Below are 14,996 nucleotides of genomic sequence, written 5' to 3'. Positions count from 1 at the left end.
CATATCGAAAAAAATCCTCCTTTGTTTGCAAAAGATACTACGTCCAAACTGTTGTACAGAATACGGAAAGAAAAGAGAAAAATACAGTCTCTGAGACTGTTCAGAGCTTGAAGACAGAAGAGCCCATTTTTCCTCCAACATGGAATTCAAAAGACTAAATTATGACAAAAGATGCCATTTAAGAAAACTGATAGAATGTTGTCATTCATTCCGAGGGCAATGGAATACCGTGGTCGGGAGATTCTCCGCTTGTCATGGGTGGCATTGGTGAGACTGCGTCCGAACTAATGTGCATACCAAATGCTAACCAAGGAAGCCATACAGGAAATAGTTATTGTCCAGATAAGGCGCAGATTAAGAAGTGTTATCGGCAGTAAATCCCATGAGGAAAATTGAGGAAAGGTGGAGCAAGCATATCCATTGGAGATTTTATTTTCACTTCAAAGCCGAACTGGAAATACAGTAGGTCATTCAGTCGTTCAGTCCTGTGCTATAATTCAAGAATGCATTTGCATTTTTTGCTCCCTATCCATTAATTACATTGATCAACATAAATTAAAAAAAACATAAATTTATAACCTGGAACAAAAAAACTGCCCTGCAATTCACAGCCGTTTGTGACATGCAATTCCAAAGCTCTATCTCCGTTGTGTGTACCGGTGCTTTGTAATATCTGTCCTGAATGTCAGGCTGTGTTGACTCGGTCAATGTTCCGTGCTCATCAAAGTTGACTTTGGGGGTGGCCGTGGCCTGTTGCCTCTCTGCACATTTCCATTCGATGCTTAACTTTTAAAGAACAGAGGTTTTTCATTGAATGAGTCCACAGAGAGGCACAGATGAGCAACACTTCCAGTTAATGGCGGAGCAGGCTTGCTGGTGTGTGGATTACCACTGCTCCTCCCTCACTGTAACTTTGTTCTCTCTGTTCTCTTGATTACTTTGTACGAGAGGTGGATTCCTGTCCACATGGTGTGAGATTGCAGGTCACTCCACAAACAATAATCAAACAACGCCAAAGTAGAATAGAGCCCTGACAAATGCTTGCAAATTAACGGGATGGTAAACAAGTGGAAGAGTCATTTGGAGCAGGTAGTGATGAACTCACTTTATAATAAGTGTGAAGGGGAAACAGGGTGAGTAGCAGAGTAGCAAATAGGAGGGGAGTGAAGCTTGGTGTTGCAGATATGAAAATTGAGTTATATTGGAAAAAGTTTGTTTGAAAAATATTTCCGTTGAAGAAGTGGAAGCGTGAAATGTTGAAAACAGTGTCTCCACTGTCCTCGAAATCGGATTTTTGCATTCAGCAGTATTATTATTTTTATAATTTGCTTCCATTTATTTGCCAACAATAATTGTCACACTTCAGATGATAGCGAAGATTTAATCACATCCCTGTGATTTTGTTGTCAAATGTCGTCCTCACAAGTAAGAGTGACAGCTTTATTTCCTCAAAGGACTTTCATCAAATACAAGTTTTTTTAAAAATGTTTTGTTTTGATGTATGGTCAGATGGTCGCCATTCGGTTCGCTTTAATTCAATAATATTTCCTTAATTTAAATTAAATAACGTTTCAATTCTGAATTGTTGTCCAGGGCCGTCAGTGCTATGTCACTGTCTAGTCTGATGTATTATTACGGCAGTAACAAATTTTCGGTGAGATGATGCATGATTAACACATGACAATTGACGGTCAGATTTAACATACTGTCTTTAAAGGGACTCTCCAGGGGGTTGGTTTGATTACTTCCTTCTCTTTAATGAAAAGACAAAGATTCACCTCTTCTTTCGCAGTCCTGCACTTATTATAATGCATCTGTTGTCAGTCAAGAACAATTATTTTATATATGGACTGGGAGCCTGCTGAACACCACTCAAAGCCTGCTCTCACTTACCGCGTTTATTAATTTTCAGAATAATCAGTGTTATTAGAAATTTTAATATGTTCTTGATGGTCTGCCTGAACTTGGATAAAGTCAACAAATAAATAAATGCATTTGTGCAGGAACTCACATTCCGAAAATAAGTTGAAAAATCCCTAAAAACTTTGACAGATTTTGTAACATATGTTCTTCTAATGGTATAACGTATAACATTTATAACATAAAACGACCACAGAAGTATAAAGCATCCAGAAATAGTGAACAGTAATATCATAGATTTTCGCCTACTTTCCATCTCTGGGTCATTGGAATTGTCTCCTTTTTGCTGACCCTTCAGTAATCTACGTACTCGACTGGATACTAATACATGCCTGACAGTCAGTGTGTTAAGCAACATAATTATAACAATTGGTAACAAAGGGGTTAAAACCTTGTTAAACAGATCGAGTCCCCTCCATGCTGGTTTGGTCCAATAGCTTTCTTTTAATCTGCAGTTCATGGGCACATTGTTGATTAAATACCGAGGTTGATGTATAAAGTAGATCGGGATATTTTTTAAACTGAACAGAAGGCACGTTGTTACCAGAACCACAGTTGCCGTTTTCCCTGTGCAATAATTTGCTTTTAGTTTTGGGCAACAAACAGCCACAAAGCGATCAAAGAAAAAAACACGGTGAACCAGACAGAAGAATCTCTGATTGCATAACGCAGAGCAAACAAAAAACTGCACACAGGGGTGATATCCAGGAAAATGTCTTCAACAATGTATAAAGAAAATATCTGCTTCATGATTATGTTAGTTACAGTTGACAGGAGATCCATCGTTGCCATGGCCACCATGTAGCGATTTGTGCACTGAGAGACGCCACACTTACCAGAAGATAGGATCACAAGTGCCAGTAAATTAACTGTGAGAGAGAAGAAACAGAAAATATGTTGGAAATTATCTTTGTACGACGAAAAGTACGGGAAGATGTTGACATGATAGTTTGAGTGGTTGTGCACAGATGCAAAAATTAACATTCAAAAATGTTTTTTTTCTGCATCCAGTCGGCTTGTGGTCTTTATAACATGGGAGCTGAAAGGTTAAATTAAATATTTTACAAAAGTTGGCATTTTTTTGCCAGGGCAATAAAATATTGCAAAGGTGACAATGGTTGTGCCATTATCGCAAGGCTACTTAACATGAAGCTCAAGCTTATGTTGGGAGGTGTTAAGCAACTTTTCGAATTTCAACAGTGCATCTTGCAGATAGCCTACAAATCTTGTCAGGAATTTCGATCATGGAGATCCGGGTTAATTGTGCACTCAGTGCAAATCAAGTAGGCTGTTTTCTACTGAATCTTTTTACGTGCTTTTGTCTTGTCTGGCAAGACTTCAGGATTCAAGAGATGATTCACTTGTTGTAGTATTCAGAGCTTCTGACTTGCTCTTGTAGTTATTATGTTTGTATCACGAAGCCAGTTGAGTTTTATGGACAATGGTCATCACGAGCATATTGATTGGGAAGAATAATAGAACAAGCGACGACTTTTGGGTCGGGGAAGAATTTCAACGTTTTCTTTCAGTACATGAATTGACTTTGGAATCTGTTTTACTTTCCACATTTTTATTAGGTTCAGCAACATTTTTTGCTGAGGTCGAACAGTCCAGCCTATTCCCCAAAGCTTCTTGTAGAGTTTGATCTAGGGATAATTAATTTATCTTTATGATATTTGAACATCCAATTAAATAGCATGCCTATTGAAATACAGATCAGATTTGCAATTTTAAACAGTAGACTGCAGTCAATGCATTCCCTGTCGCGTGCTTCAAACTCGTGAGTTTAATGAATACACAAAGTTAGAATCATTTACTCCCTTTATTATGGAAACAGCCTTTTGGGCCATGGAGTCCATACCGACATCCAAGCAACATCCCACCCAAACCCACCCTGTATCTGTAACCGTACATTTCTCATGGCTGTTCCACCTAGCCTGAAAACCCCGAGATACAGTGGGAAATTTAACATGGCCGATCTACCTAAACTGCACATCTTTGGATTGCGGAAGAAAATTGAAGCATCTGCAGAAAGCACAACTATTTTTGATTTACCGAAAACAAATGTCACTCAAGTAATCTAATGAAGGAATCTGAAATCCTTATTTCTCGTCCCGAGATATGATTCCAGGCCAATAGCAATATGACTGTTCCTTAACTATTCCCTGGCCAGTTGCAATTGGTCAAGAAATGATGGCCTGGCCAGTGACTCCAGAATTCAGCGAATTCGTTTAAAGAAAAATAATTTCGAAATTGATGTTCGGATCGAAAACCGAATGCCCACGCTGTTCCCATCACAAGAAATCAGTCATTCGTCATGACTGGGCACTCACCCTGCATCAAATACGTGACCATCATCAGGAATGGAGGCGGCCTGATACTGAACCCTATCCAGTTCTGCACATGAACCCCTGATCAGATAAGAATCCACTTCCTGCCAGAATGGAAAGAGAGTTGCATAGTGGATTGGACACTTTCAGTTTGATGTTTTGCTTTCGCAGCATCAGTTCTGGTCCACAGAATGAAACACCATCAGTGTAGCCTAAATTATGAATACTTTGATGAATATTTAACTTTGAAGTCATGAATTGGTAATTTGACGCACACGCAGATGTTCTTGAAGAAATATTGCCAAGTCGGGGACCTGAAAACAATAAAGGATGCACATATCCGAAAGAAAGCTATCATAAGAAGGACATGTCCCGATGCACAACCACTTCAGTGTGCTATATGCAAGAACATACAAACGAAGGTCACAAATACGTAATTTGTCAAAGAAAATTGTCTGTACACGAATTAGGAACAGGTGTTACTATTTCTTCGCTTTTATTAGCTTGTGGCATCAGCTAGGACAGGATATTCTACACTAAATATAAACGGTGAACTGATCTGAATGAATAATTTAAAATTTGAATCCTCAGAATTCCTACATTGTGATGATGGAAGGAAACCAGAACACTTCAAAAATACAAATATTAGCAGTCTATAATCTGTTCTGGTTGATTTCACTTTGTGACTCTTGAATTAACTGTTGTATGTAAAACATGGATACTTACTGTGGCAACACCGGTTTCACTGGGAAAGAAATACATAAGGCTGCTGCACAGTTGTGGTGCACCTGCCAAGTTTAGCGCACTGGAATTCCTCAGGTTTCTGCCATATGTCCTGAATAGGCTCGAGGAGGCTCGGATGTCAGTTAACCATTGAAGTATTTCTGCCATCTGATCCACTATTGAGGCGATACTCTTCATATTGTTAGTCCAGTTCAGACTGTGGCAATGAAAATCCCCAGGATGCTGATGCTGATATTTCAAAGATGGTTATGCATTGAATGTACATTGGCATCAGATGCATTTTTTACTTTATAGATAGATTTCCCTGGAGCAGACAATGCTTTGGATTACTTGGACAAGTTGATATACTGTCCAAGACTTTCAGGAGTAAAATAATTCTAATTCAATGTTTCACGAGTTACACGTACTGTCTCCTGCGTACTGTCTTATGGTGGACAAATTCTCATTGATAGAATAGCTTAAGAGTTTTGGTCCGATTAATCAATTACTCAATCAATTACTTCACTGAAGCTTAGATGATTAAAGGAAAAGAAACATAATATTGAGTTAGACTCGGAAAACCAATCAGCTGAAACGTTGGCTTACATGGAATTAAGAGGCTTATGAACTTGCCAGGAACTTATTAGCGATCAGATCAAAGTCCATGGAGAGTGAAGTGCAATGTCATGAAAATGCTGGGACTTGAGCTAAGTATGGGAGTTTCGGCTATTGTGGTGTATGGGGCGTGGAGGAGTGTGGGCGTGCAAGAGGTAATGTTGTGCCTTGTTCCACCACTTTAGCTGTGGGATACTTTGTGGTTGAGATGCTGCTATTTTCTGTCTAAGAGCAGGCCGACGTGAATGCTCGGCTTTGACGGGGAGGGCGAGCAGCAACAAGTTTAGGATTTGGTAAGAACTTCTTTCTCTTCGTCTTCTCGTTGTTAAAGCAACATAGACGACAGAAGTGGAGGGAGAAGAGGATACCTCAGATGCTGGAGATGAGAGTCAAGATTACAGGAGTGCTGGAAATGCACAGCAGGTCAGGCAGCAAAGGCTTTTACCCGAAAATTCGATTTTCCTGTTCGTCGGAAGCTGGCTGAACTGCTGTGGTTTTCCAGCCCCAATCTAATCACGACAGGCAGTGGAGCTGTGTGCCACTCTGGTCAGATAGAGTCATAGAGATATAAAGCATGGAAATGGATCCTTCGGTCCAACCCGTCCATTCCGACCAGTTCTCCCAACCCAACCTATTCCCACCTACCAGCACCCGGACCATATCCCTCCAAACCCTTCCTATTCATCTAAATGCCTCTTAAATGTTGCAATTGTACCGGCCTCCACCACGCTCTCTGGCAGCTCATTCTATACACGTACCACCCTGTGCGTGAAAAGATTGCTCCATTAGTCTCTTTTATATCTTTCCCCTCTCACCCTAAACCTGTACCCTCGAGTTCTGGACTCCCCGACCCCAAGGAAAAGACTTTGTCTATTTAGCCTATCTATGCGCCTCATAATTTTGTACATCTCTATAAGAGGCGGCACGGTGGCACAGTGGTTAGCACTGCTGCCTCACAGCGCCAGATATCCGGGTTCAATTCCCGCCTCAGGCGACTAACTGTGTGGAGTTTGCACGTTCTCCCCGTGTCTGCGTGGGTTTCCTCCGGGTGCTCCGGTTTCCTCCCACAGTCCAAAGATGTGCAGGGCCAGGTGAATTGGCTATACTAAATTGCCTGTAGTGTTAGGTAAAAGGGTAAATGTAGGGGTATGGGTGGGTTTCGCTTCGGCGGGTCGGTGTGGACTTGTTGGGCCGAAGGGCCTGTTTCCACACTGTAAGTAATCTAAAAAAAAAAGATGACCCCTCAGCCTCCGACGCTCCAGGGAAAACAGCTCCAGAATGTTCAGCCTCTCCCTGTAGCTCAGGTACTCCAATCCTGGCAACATCCTTGGAAATCTTGTCTGAACCCTTTCAAGTTTCACAAGATCTGTCCGATAGGAAGGAGACCAGACTTGAACACAATATTCCAACAGTGGACTAACCAATGTCCTGTACAGCCGCAACATGACTTCCCAGCTCTTGTAATCAATACACTGACCAATAAAGGAAAGCATACCAAACGCCGCCTTCACTATTCTATCTACCTATGACTCCATTTTTAAGGAGCTATGAACCTGCACTCCAGGGTCTCTTTGTTCAGCAACACTTACATTAAGTATATAAGTTCTGTTAAGATTTGATTTAACAAAATGCAGAATCTCGCATTTATCTGAATTAAACTCCATCTGCCACTTCTCAGCCCATTGGCCCATCTGGTCCAGGTCTTATTGTAATATGAAGAAACTCTCGTCGCTTCCACTACACCTCCAATTTTGCTGTCATCTGCAAACTTACTAACTGTAACTCTTATGCTCGCATCCAAATCATTTCTGTAAGTGACAAAACGTAAAGGGCCCAGCTGGTACTCCACTGGTCACAGGCCTCCAGTCTGAAAAACAACCCACCACCACCCTGTCTTCTACCTTTGAGCTAGTTCTGTATCCAAATGGCTAGCCCTTCCTGTATTCCATGATATCTAACCTTGCTAATCAGTCTCCCATGGGGAACCTTGTCGAACGCCTTACAGAAGTCCATATCGATCACATCTCCTGCTCTGCCCTCATCAATCTTCTTTGTTACTTCTTCAAAAAACCCAATTCACTTTGTGAGAAATGATTTCCCACGAACAAAGCCATGCTGACTATCCTGAGTCAGTCCTTCCCTTTCCAAATATATGTACAACCTGTCCCTCTGGATTCCCTACAACAACTTGCCCATCACCGAGGGCAGGCTCACCAGTCTATAGTTCCCTGGCTAATCTTTACCGCCCTTCGTAAACAGTGGCACCACGTTTGCCACCCTCCAGGTTTCCAGCTCCTCACCAGTGACTATCGATGATACAAATATCTCAGCAAGAGGCCCAGCAATCACTTTTCTAGATTCCCACAGAGTTCTGTGGGAGAACACAGAGCATTCGAATGTGTTTTGTATCTAAGTGGGTAGGTCGTCTGTAACGTCTCTCAGGGCAAAAGTGAGGACTGCATATGCTGGAAACCGGCGTTGATATCAGAGCTGTGCTGGAAAAACACAGCAGATGAGGCAGCACACAAGGAGCAGGAAAAGCGACGTTTCGGGCAAATTCCTGATGAAGGGCTTTTGCCCGACACATCTCTTTTCCTCCTCCTCGGATGCTACCCGACCTGCTTATCTTTTCCTGGAACACTCTGATCTAAACTCTGTGACATCTCTCAGACCGCAAGAATCGATTGGACCAGCACTCTGAAGTACAGAAAAGCATGCATCAGACAGGTAGTGTGATAGGTTGCAGCGTTAGACAGGTGGTCACATTGCAGCTTCAGTCATGTTGATGGGTGACTGCAGCGAGCGGTCACAAAAAGGTCCAGGATTCTCGCTATTGCTATCCCCATCTCAGACAAAGATGGCATTTTATATCCTGCTGGGCGCGGTAGTCTCTCAGGGAACCGAGCAGCAACAGCCATCTCTTTGGTACCATGACTGTTACTGCTGCAAAACAGGATAAGGAAAACTCCAAACGAGCAATTGCGATCAGGGCCTCTATAGTCAGGGACACAAAAATTGCGGGAACTTGCTGAAATCTATCCTCTCCATAGAAAGTAGGACAAATCCAAACTGGCCAATTATCGTCCTACCAGTCTACTGTCGATCATAAGTGAAGTAAGGTATAATCAACAATGTTATCAAGCAACAATTCCTGAAAAAATCACCTGCTCAGTGACGCCCAGTTTGGGTTCCACCAGCTCCTGAAATTGTTACATCTTTGGTTCAAACATGCACAGAGACATGAAACCGAGCGATACGGTGACAGTGACAGTGCTGAGCCTGCAGGCTGCATTCGACCACGTGTGGCATGAAGAAGCCCGAGCAAAACTGGGATCAGTGCACATCTGTTGGCACACCTCCTGTAGTTAGAGTCATACTGAATGCGTAGGAAGGTGGTCGTGGTTGCTGGACATCAGTCACATCAGCTCTAGGGATCTGTGCAGTAGATCCTCAGGACTATGTCCTCAGACCAGCTATGCTCAGCTGCTTCATAATGACTTTTCCTCCATCATATAGTCAAAACTGGGGATATTCACTGATGAATGCACAATGTTCCCAACTACTTGTTACTCCTCAGAACAATTCGCCAGACCAATACACACCCTAAATGTTCTCTATTTGACGTTCAGTACAGAATTCTGATGTAAAATATAAGACTGAAATGATTGTCACAAATTCCAACGAGAATGCAATGCTGATGTGCCAACTCGTCAACCCCGGATCATGGCGAGATTTATAACCTCGAATATTTCATCAAATTGATTCACTCCACTGCAGATCATAACCCACAGGAGACACTGGATATAGTGTAGTGGTCAGCGGTTCTCACAAATAATACAGAACAGGACTGAACCCAAAAATTAAATGCATTGTTCACCAAGCAGCTCCGGGAGAGCAACAGGACTGGCATCAACCCACAGCGTGGGAAATTGCACATTCAATTTGTGCACAAATTAAACAGGAATAATTCTTTCAATTGTCAGTAAATTTATGAAAGTGGCCAACGAAAGTGTTGTCAGGTGTTATAAACTGAGCACTGATCGCGATTTTATGTTCTGTCAGCGTCCCTAAATTCCTGACGCACCACACGTTTATCCCGAACTGGCAAAAGAGCTGAACTCGTGAACCTTGATGAGTATAACGATAAACATTGCCTGAAGGACAACTAAGTGCTGATGTCTTCCTCCAATTTTGCCGGAACTTGCTTTGACCTACCTTGCAGATGTCCGTGGTTCGTTTCAGTCAGAGAATATATTTTATTGCGATAGAGGGAATTGTGCAAAAATTCCACAAACCCGGAATGGGGACATATTTGATCAGCTTACACAAAAATTGACTGGAGTTACGAGGAATGAGAGATGATCACATTGAAACGGGTGGAATATGGTTGGAAAGAATGCGTACCTTGTGTTGACTTTTGTTAGCAGGGGATTGAGTTCAACAGTGGTGAAGTAATGCTGTAGCTCCATCGATCCCAGCGAGTTTTGAATAGATTTGTACCTCAGGTTGAGGTACAAATCTTCAGACGTTTCGTCACCAATCTAGGTAACATCTTCAGTGAACCTTCCAGCACAGCGAGCAAACCTACATCCAGATCCATAGAGTCCTGGTTAGACCACACTTGCAGTATTGTCTTCAGTTCTGGTGTCATTATTATATAATAATTATTGTAAGGATTTGGAAGCTTTGGCTGGGGTGAGACGAATTTTATCAGGATGCTGCCTGTACCGGAGGCCATGTGTTATCGAGAAAGATTGAGAGAGCTCGGGGCTTTTCTCATTTGAGAGAAGAAGGATGAGGCGTGACTTGACAGAGGTCGAGAAGATTTTGAGAGGCATAGATAGAGTGAATGGCCAGACACTTTCATTCCTATTGCCCAAACGGCTTTCAAGAGGTTTGGAAATTTTAAGGTGATTGGAGGAATTTTTGGGGAAACATCAGAGGTAGATTCTTTAGAAAGAGAGAGGTGGTGTGTGGACTGTGCTAACCGTGGTGTCAGTAGAGTCAGACACATTACAAACTTATGCAACACTTGGATAAGCATGTGCATGATAGCTAAATGAAAAGTATGTCGGTTAATTTGACGTTTCATTAGGATAAAATCTCGGCGCAAAAGCGAGGGCCGAAGGACATGTCCTGAGCTGTCCTGTTCTATGTTCGACATTCTATGCAAAATTTCAGATGACAAATATGCTAGATACCAGTAAAATGTTCCCTTTTATTGTGAGTCTGGAAGAGTGATCTTTATAAAATCATGAATATGGTAGTTGAATCCATGACGAGAGTTTACAAGTGCGTTATGAGGTTTTGCATTTGCGACAACCAAGGCCTTGAAACACCAGTCTTGGTGCATACCTATCCTTGAGATCGTCTTTTATGTGAATGAATGCAGAGTTGGGATGATGATTGATAAAATATATAAACGTTTTTGCTGGATATAAGACGTATTCAAAGGCTATGCAAACTCTACAGGTTTACTGGCCTGTGCTGATTCCTGCATATTTTGGAATCTCAAACCCAGACATAGATCAATCATGTGAATAATCGAACGCCAAAACCGAATTCTGCTGTACGCAGTTGATGACCTTCATCTCTAAAACTCACCAAAGTGTTATTCATTTCTGGTTCCTGCCTGCTATTCAATCCGTGAAAATAGTATCCAGAAAGGCTTTCACAGCATAAATGCTGAGAGGGACTGAGAGGTTAGGATCATATGTCGTGGAATTACAATAAATTGGCGTTATTTTAAAGTTTGAGATCAGAAGGAAATACTTCTCTCGGAGCATCGGAGATTTTCAAATTCTTTGCCACCGAGGTTTGCTAGCGGCTTCTTGTATATTGAAGGCCGAGACATAAATTATTGTTCAATAGGTGTATCAGACATTGGAAAGGTGACATGGTGAATGTCGAATCAGCTATGATCTTGCTGAATTAGCGAGTGTGTAAGCTCTAAATGAAGGGCAACTTATGCAATTTATATTTTTATAGTCTTACAAATTCCAATAATTTGATCTTGCACGCAGATCTCTTCTGTGACAATTTACTTGGAAGAAAATCTTCCTAATGTCCAGATGCAATGCACCCCATTTTTTTGGCTCACCTACTCTATTATTTGCATTGTGGCAAACTTTGCAAAGCATTATATCCGCTTTCTGTGGGGAAATCGCCTTTATGTAATCATAAAGAATCGAATATCGATGCAGGAGAGTTTTAAATATTCCCTGTTAAACAATCTGATATATCGAGAATAACTAACTTGTAAACTTTAATCCCTTTGATGTTTTCTGAATATCCTTTCAGCACATCCAGTGAAAAGAAACCTCCAGCTCTTTTTATTTCCACCAATCCGAAGTTCCCGATTTTCAACGCCCTTACTTATTTACAGAGTCTTTACATCTGGAATACTGGAGCATCGGGACACAGAACATATGCAGCAACTAAACAAATAATGAGTGTGTCTAACCAACATAGTTGAAGAAGAATGCTTGAAGAGAGAGCAACGTAGGTTTGAAAGAATGGTATCTCGACGTGACCGTTTACATTATAAAAAGAGATTATAGAAATTAGGCTTGTTTTGAAAAGACCGACTAAGGCTATGGGTTATCTGATCGAAATCTTCAGGGTATTGACAAGGAAAGACAGGGTAAATAAGGGCAAATATTAGTACTGGTGTAGGTTCGATAACTACAGAGCGTTTTCTTCCAGACCTGCTGAGTTTCTCTTGCAAGTTCTGCTTAGGTTTATTTCGTTCTGCACTGTTTCCCATCATCAGCATCCGCAGTTCTGTGATTCATTATATAGTTGGTGGGATTTTGTTGTTGCTTTTCTCAGGCCAAGTTTATTTTGGTATCATTTTCTCTCATTGCGAAATTTAATCTTGTCGGACTTATTGAATGTTGCAGTCCATGAGATATTTGAACTATATTAGAAGGTGAATCGTCTGGGGATGAACCGATACTCACTGGTGCAGCAATGCATTTTAAGACTTCGTGTTTCCATCTTGTCAGTTTAGAATTTGGTTCTATGGATTCTGGATGAATTTGTTTATTTGTGCTGCGAGAAATTTAAATGGTGCATTCTGCCACCATCCTTTAATTGCGAGATAATAAGGCAGATTGTTGAATTTGGTAGAGGAGGTGCCAAGTATTCACATTTCCATATCTTCCTGATAGAATTTGGGCTGATGAATTCCACTTACCGAGAAGGTTGGAGGTTATCAACTCATGTTGCTAATTTAAGATTTCATGATTTTGAAGATGATTTATGGAATCGGAAGATGTAAACTTTGAATGGATATAGGATTCTGAGGCATTCTTACTCATTACGTGCTAAGCATCAGCGTTTGACCTGTCCTGAAATATTGTTGATACATGCTTAGCACCAGCGCCATAATTACAGTACTATTGTGGAATATTTCCAGGTTGTGAACATTAATGCCAAGTACCTTCAATGTTTCTTTAATGTCACAAGAATTGACTCAACGTCTCTAAAGCTGCGCATCTGTGGTACTACTCTCAGAAGCACGTTTAAATAAGGCACTGAGCGGATACTTCTTCCTGAAGATGGTTTCAATTCAAACAAATTCATCTTTTGTAACGCTGTTCCTTTTAGGACTGTCTACTTAGAAAGGGTCAACTGGAAAGCTTCTGGATACGGAGATTTGTTCCAATGTTAATCACAAGGCGAGGCTTGTTTGTGGCAGGATTGAAGATTTTCAAAGTGATAATTTAGTTGTGAGACTACTTAACGTTGTTTGTATCTGCTGCTGCTGCTGCTGATTTCTTGATTTCCAGGTTGTGTTCATCATTATGGGATCATACGTTTTGTTGAAATATGCAATATACTTTCGCGTCAAATAATCTCATGATGCCTCAGTAATGGTATTATGAAATATACTCTTCTCCACGGATATCAATACATAATCCCTGCTAAATCCAGCGGTAACAGAATGTGGTTGAATCTGCTGCTGAACCTGCTTCCGACCACAGCATCAACAAGGTTCCCAGTTTCGATCTGTCAGATTAGTTCACATTTTATGCCCAGATATCTATGCACAATGTTTGAAACATAAAGGGAAACAGGACAATATACACTAAAATAGGGAAGTATTTAGAGTTGCAACATTCAGAGGACAGAAATTAATTGTCCTCGTGAAAATGTGATTTGGAAGCTGCCGTTCTGGTACACGGTATTCAAGTATTTGCCAAAAACCGGTTGCACCTTTGCTCGACCAGTTCACTAGCATACACAGTAAAAACATAGAGCACTTTTACGCAAATTACCTAGCATTTCCTCACTGAAATCGGTATCTGTGTTGAGACGGTAAAGGAGACTGAGTAATGTTTGACTGTTAAAGTTATGCAAAGGAATGCCTTCAGACAAAACAGTTACATTCTAACTCATGATGTCCAGTCCAATGCTACACCTCATTAAACTAAAGACATTAAGATCGTAAGTTCGTGTCGTGAAGTGTCAGGTTTAATGTCAAAGAATGAAGTACTGTAGGTTGCATGAGATCAAAGAGCGCATTTAACTCACCGAGACAATATGATCGACATAGCAAGTGTATACGATGGTAGCTGGGTCAGCATGGAACAATATATGCATCAGTGCAGAAGAAGATACCATCTCACGTGGACTTGCACAATTTCAATGATTGAAGTGACTTACCTGGAAGACCTATGGCACCAAGTATCGTGTATGATATTTTCTTCACACTGTGCCTTAAAAGAGTCATTTTCCACCTCAATTGAAGCTTTCACTGCAGCCAATCGCTCTACCATAAAATCTGAACTAATACACACATGAAGCCATTATTTATATGTTCCGTGATATCCATAGGGATTTTTGAACTTACAGAATGCTTTCAAGTTCATTTAAAAAATAATCAACAAGTAGATTACAGCAATGAATTTATTGCCAGTCCCAAGAGAACTTTATTCTCTGAGATTTACTTGCAAAATTAAATGAAAATAATAAAATAAATGAAAAAAAATGCAAGTTGCTTTCTTTCAGAACGTGAATTGCTCACCGGAAAGAGAAAAAAAAATCAAACTTTAATTTTGTAATTTTTTCACTTGATATTGTCATTCATTATGTTAAATGCAATTATTATAGAAAACCTTTCTGAGACTTCTTACTGATCATTTGCTTCCACCTTCCTTTGCTAGACATATTCCATCTCTGAGCTGGAAATGTGTTGCTGGAAAAGCGCAGCAGGTCAGGCAGCATTCAAGGAACAGGAGAATCGACGTTTCGGGCAAAAGCCCTTCTTCAGGAATGAGGAAAGTGTTCCCAGCAGGCTAAGATAAAAGGTAGGGAGGAGGGACTTGGGGGGAGGGGCGTTGGAAATGCGATAGGTGGAAGGAGGTCAAGGTGAGGGTGATAGGCCGGAGTGGGGTGGGGCGG

This window comes from Chiloscyllium plagiosum, unplaced genomic scaffold (assembly GCF_037043375.1).
Source record: "Chiloscyllium plagiosum isolate Xiang-an unplaced genomic scaffold, Cpla_swu_hap1 HiC_scaffold_45, whole genome shotgun sequence".
In the NCBI taxonomy this organism is placed as follows: domain Eukaryota; kingdom Metazoa; phylum Chordata; class Chondrichthyes; order Orectolobiformes; family Hemiscylliidae; genus Chiloscyllium; species Chiloscyllium plagiosum.
The sequence above is the reverse complement of the archived record's forward strand: the minus strand, read 5'-3'. Positions refer to the sequence as shown.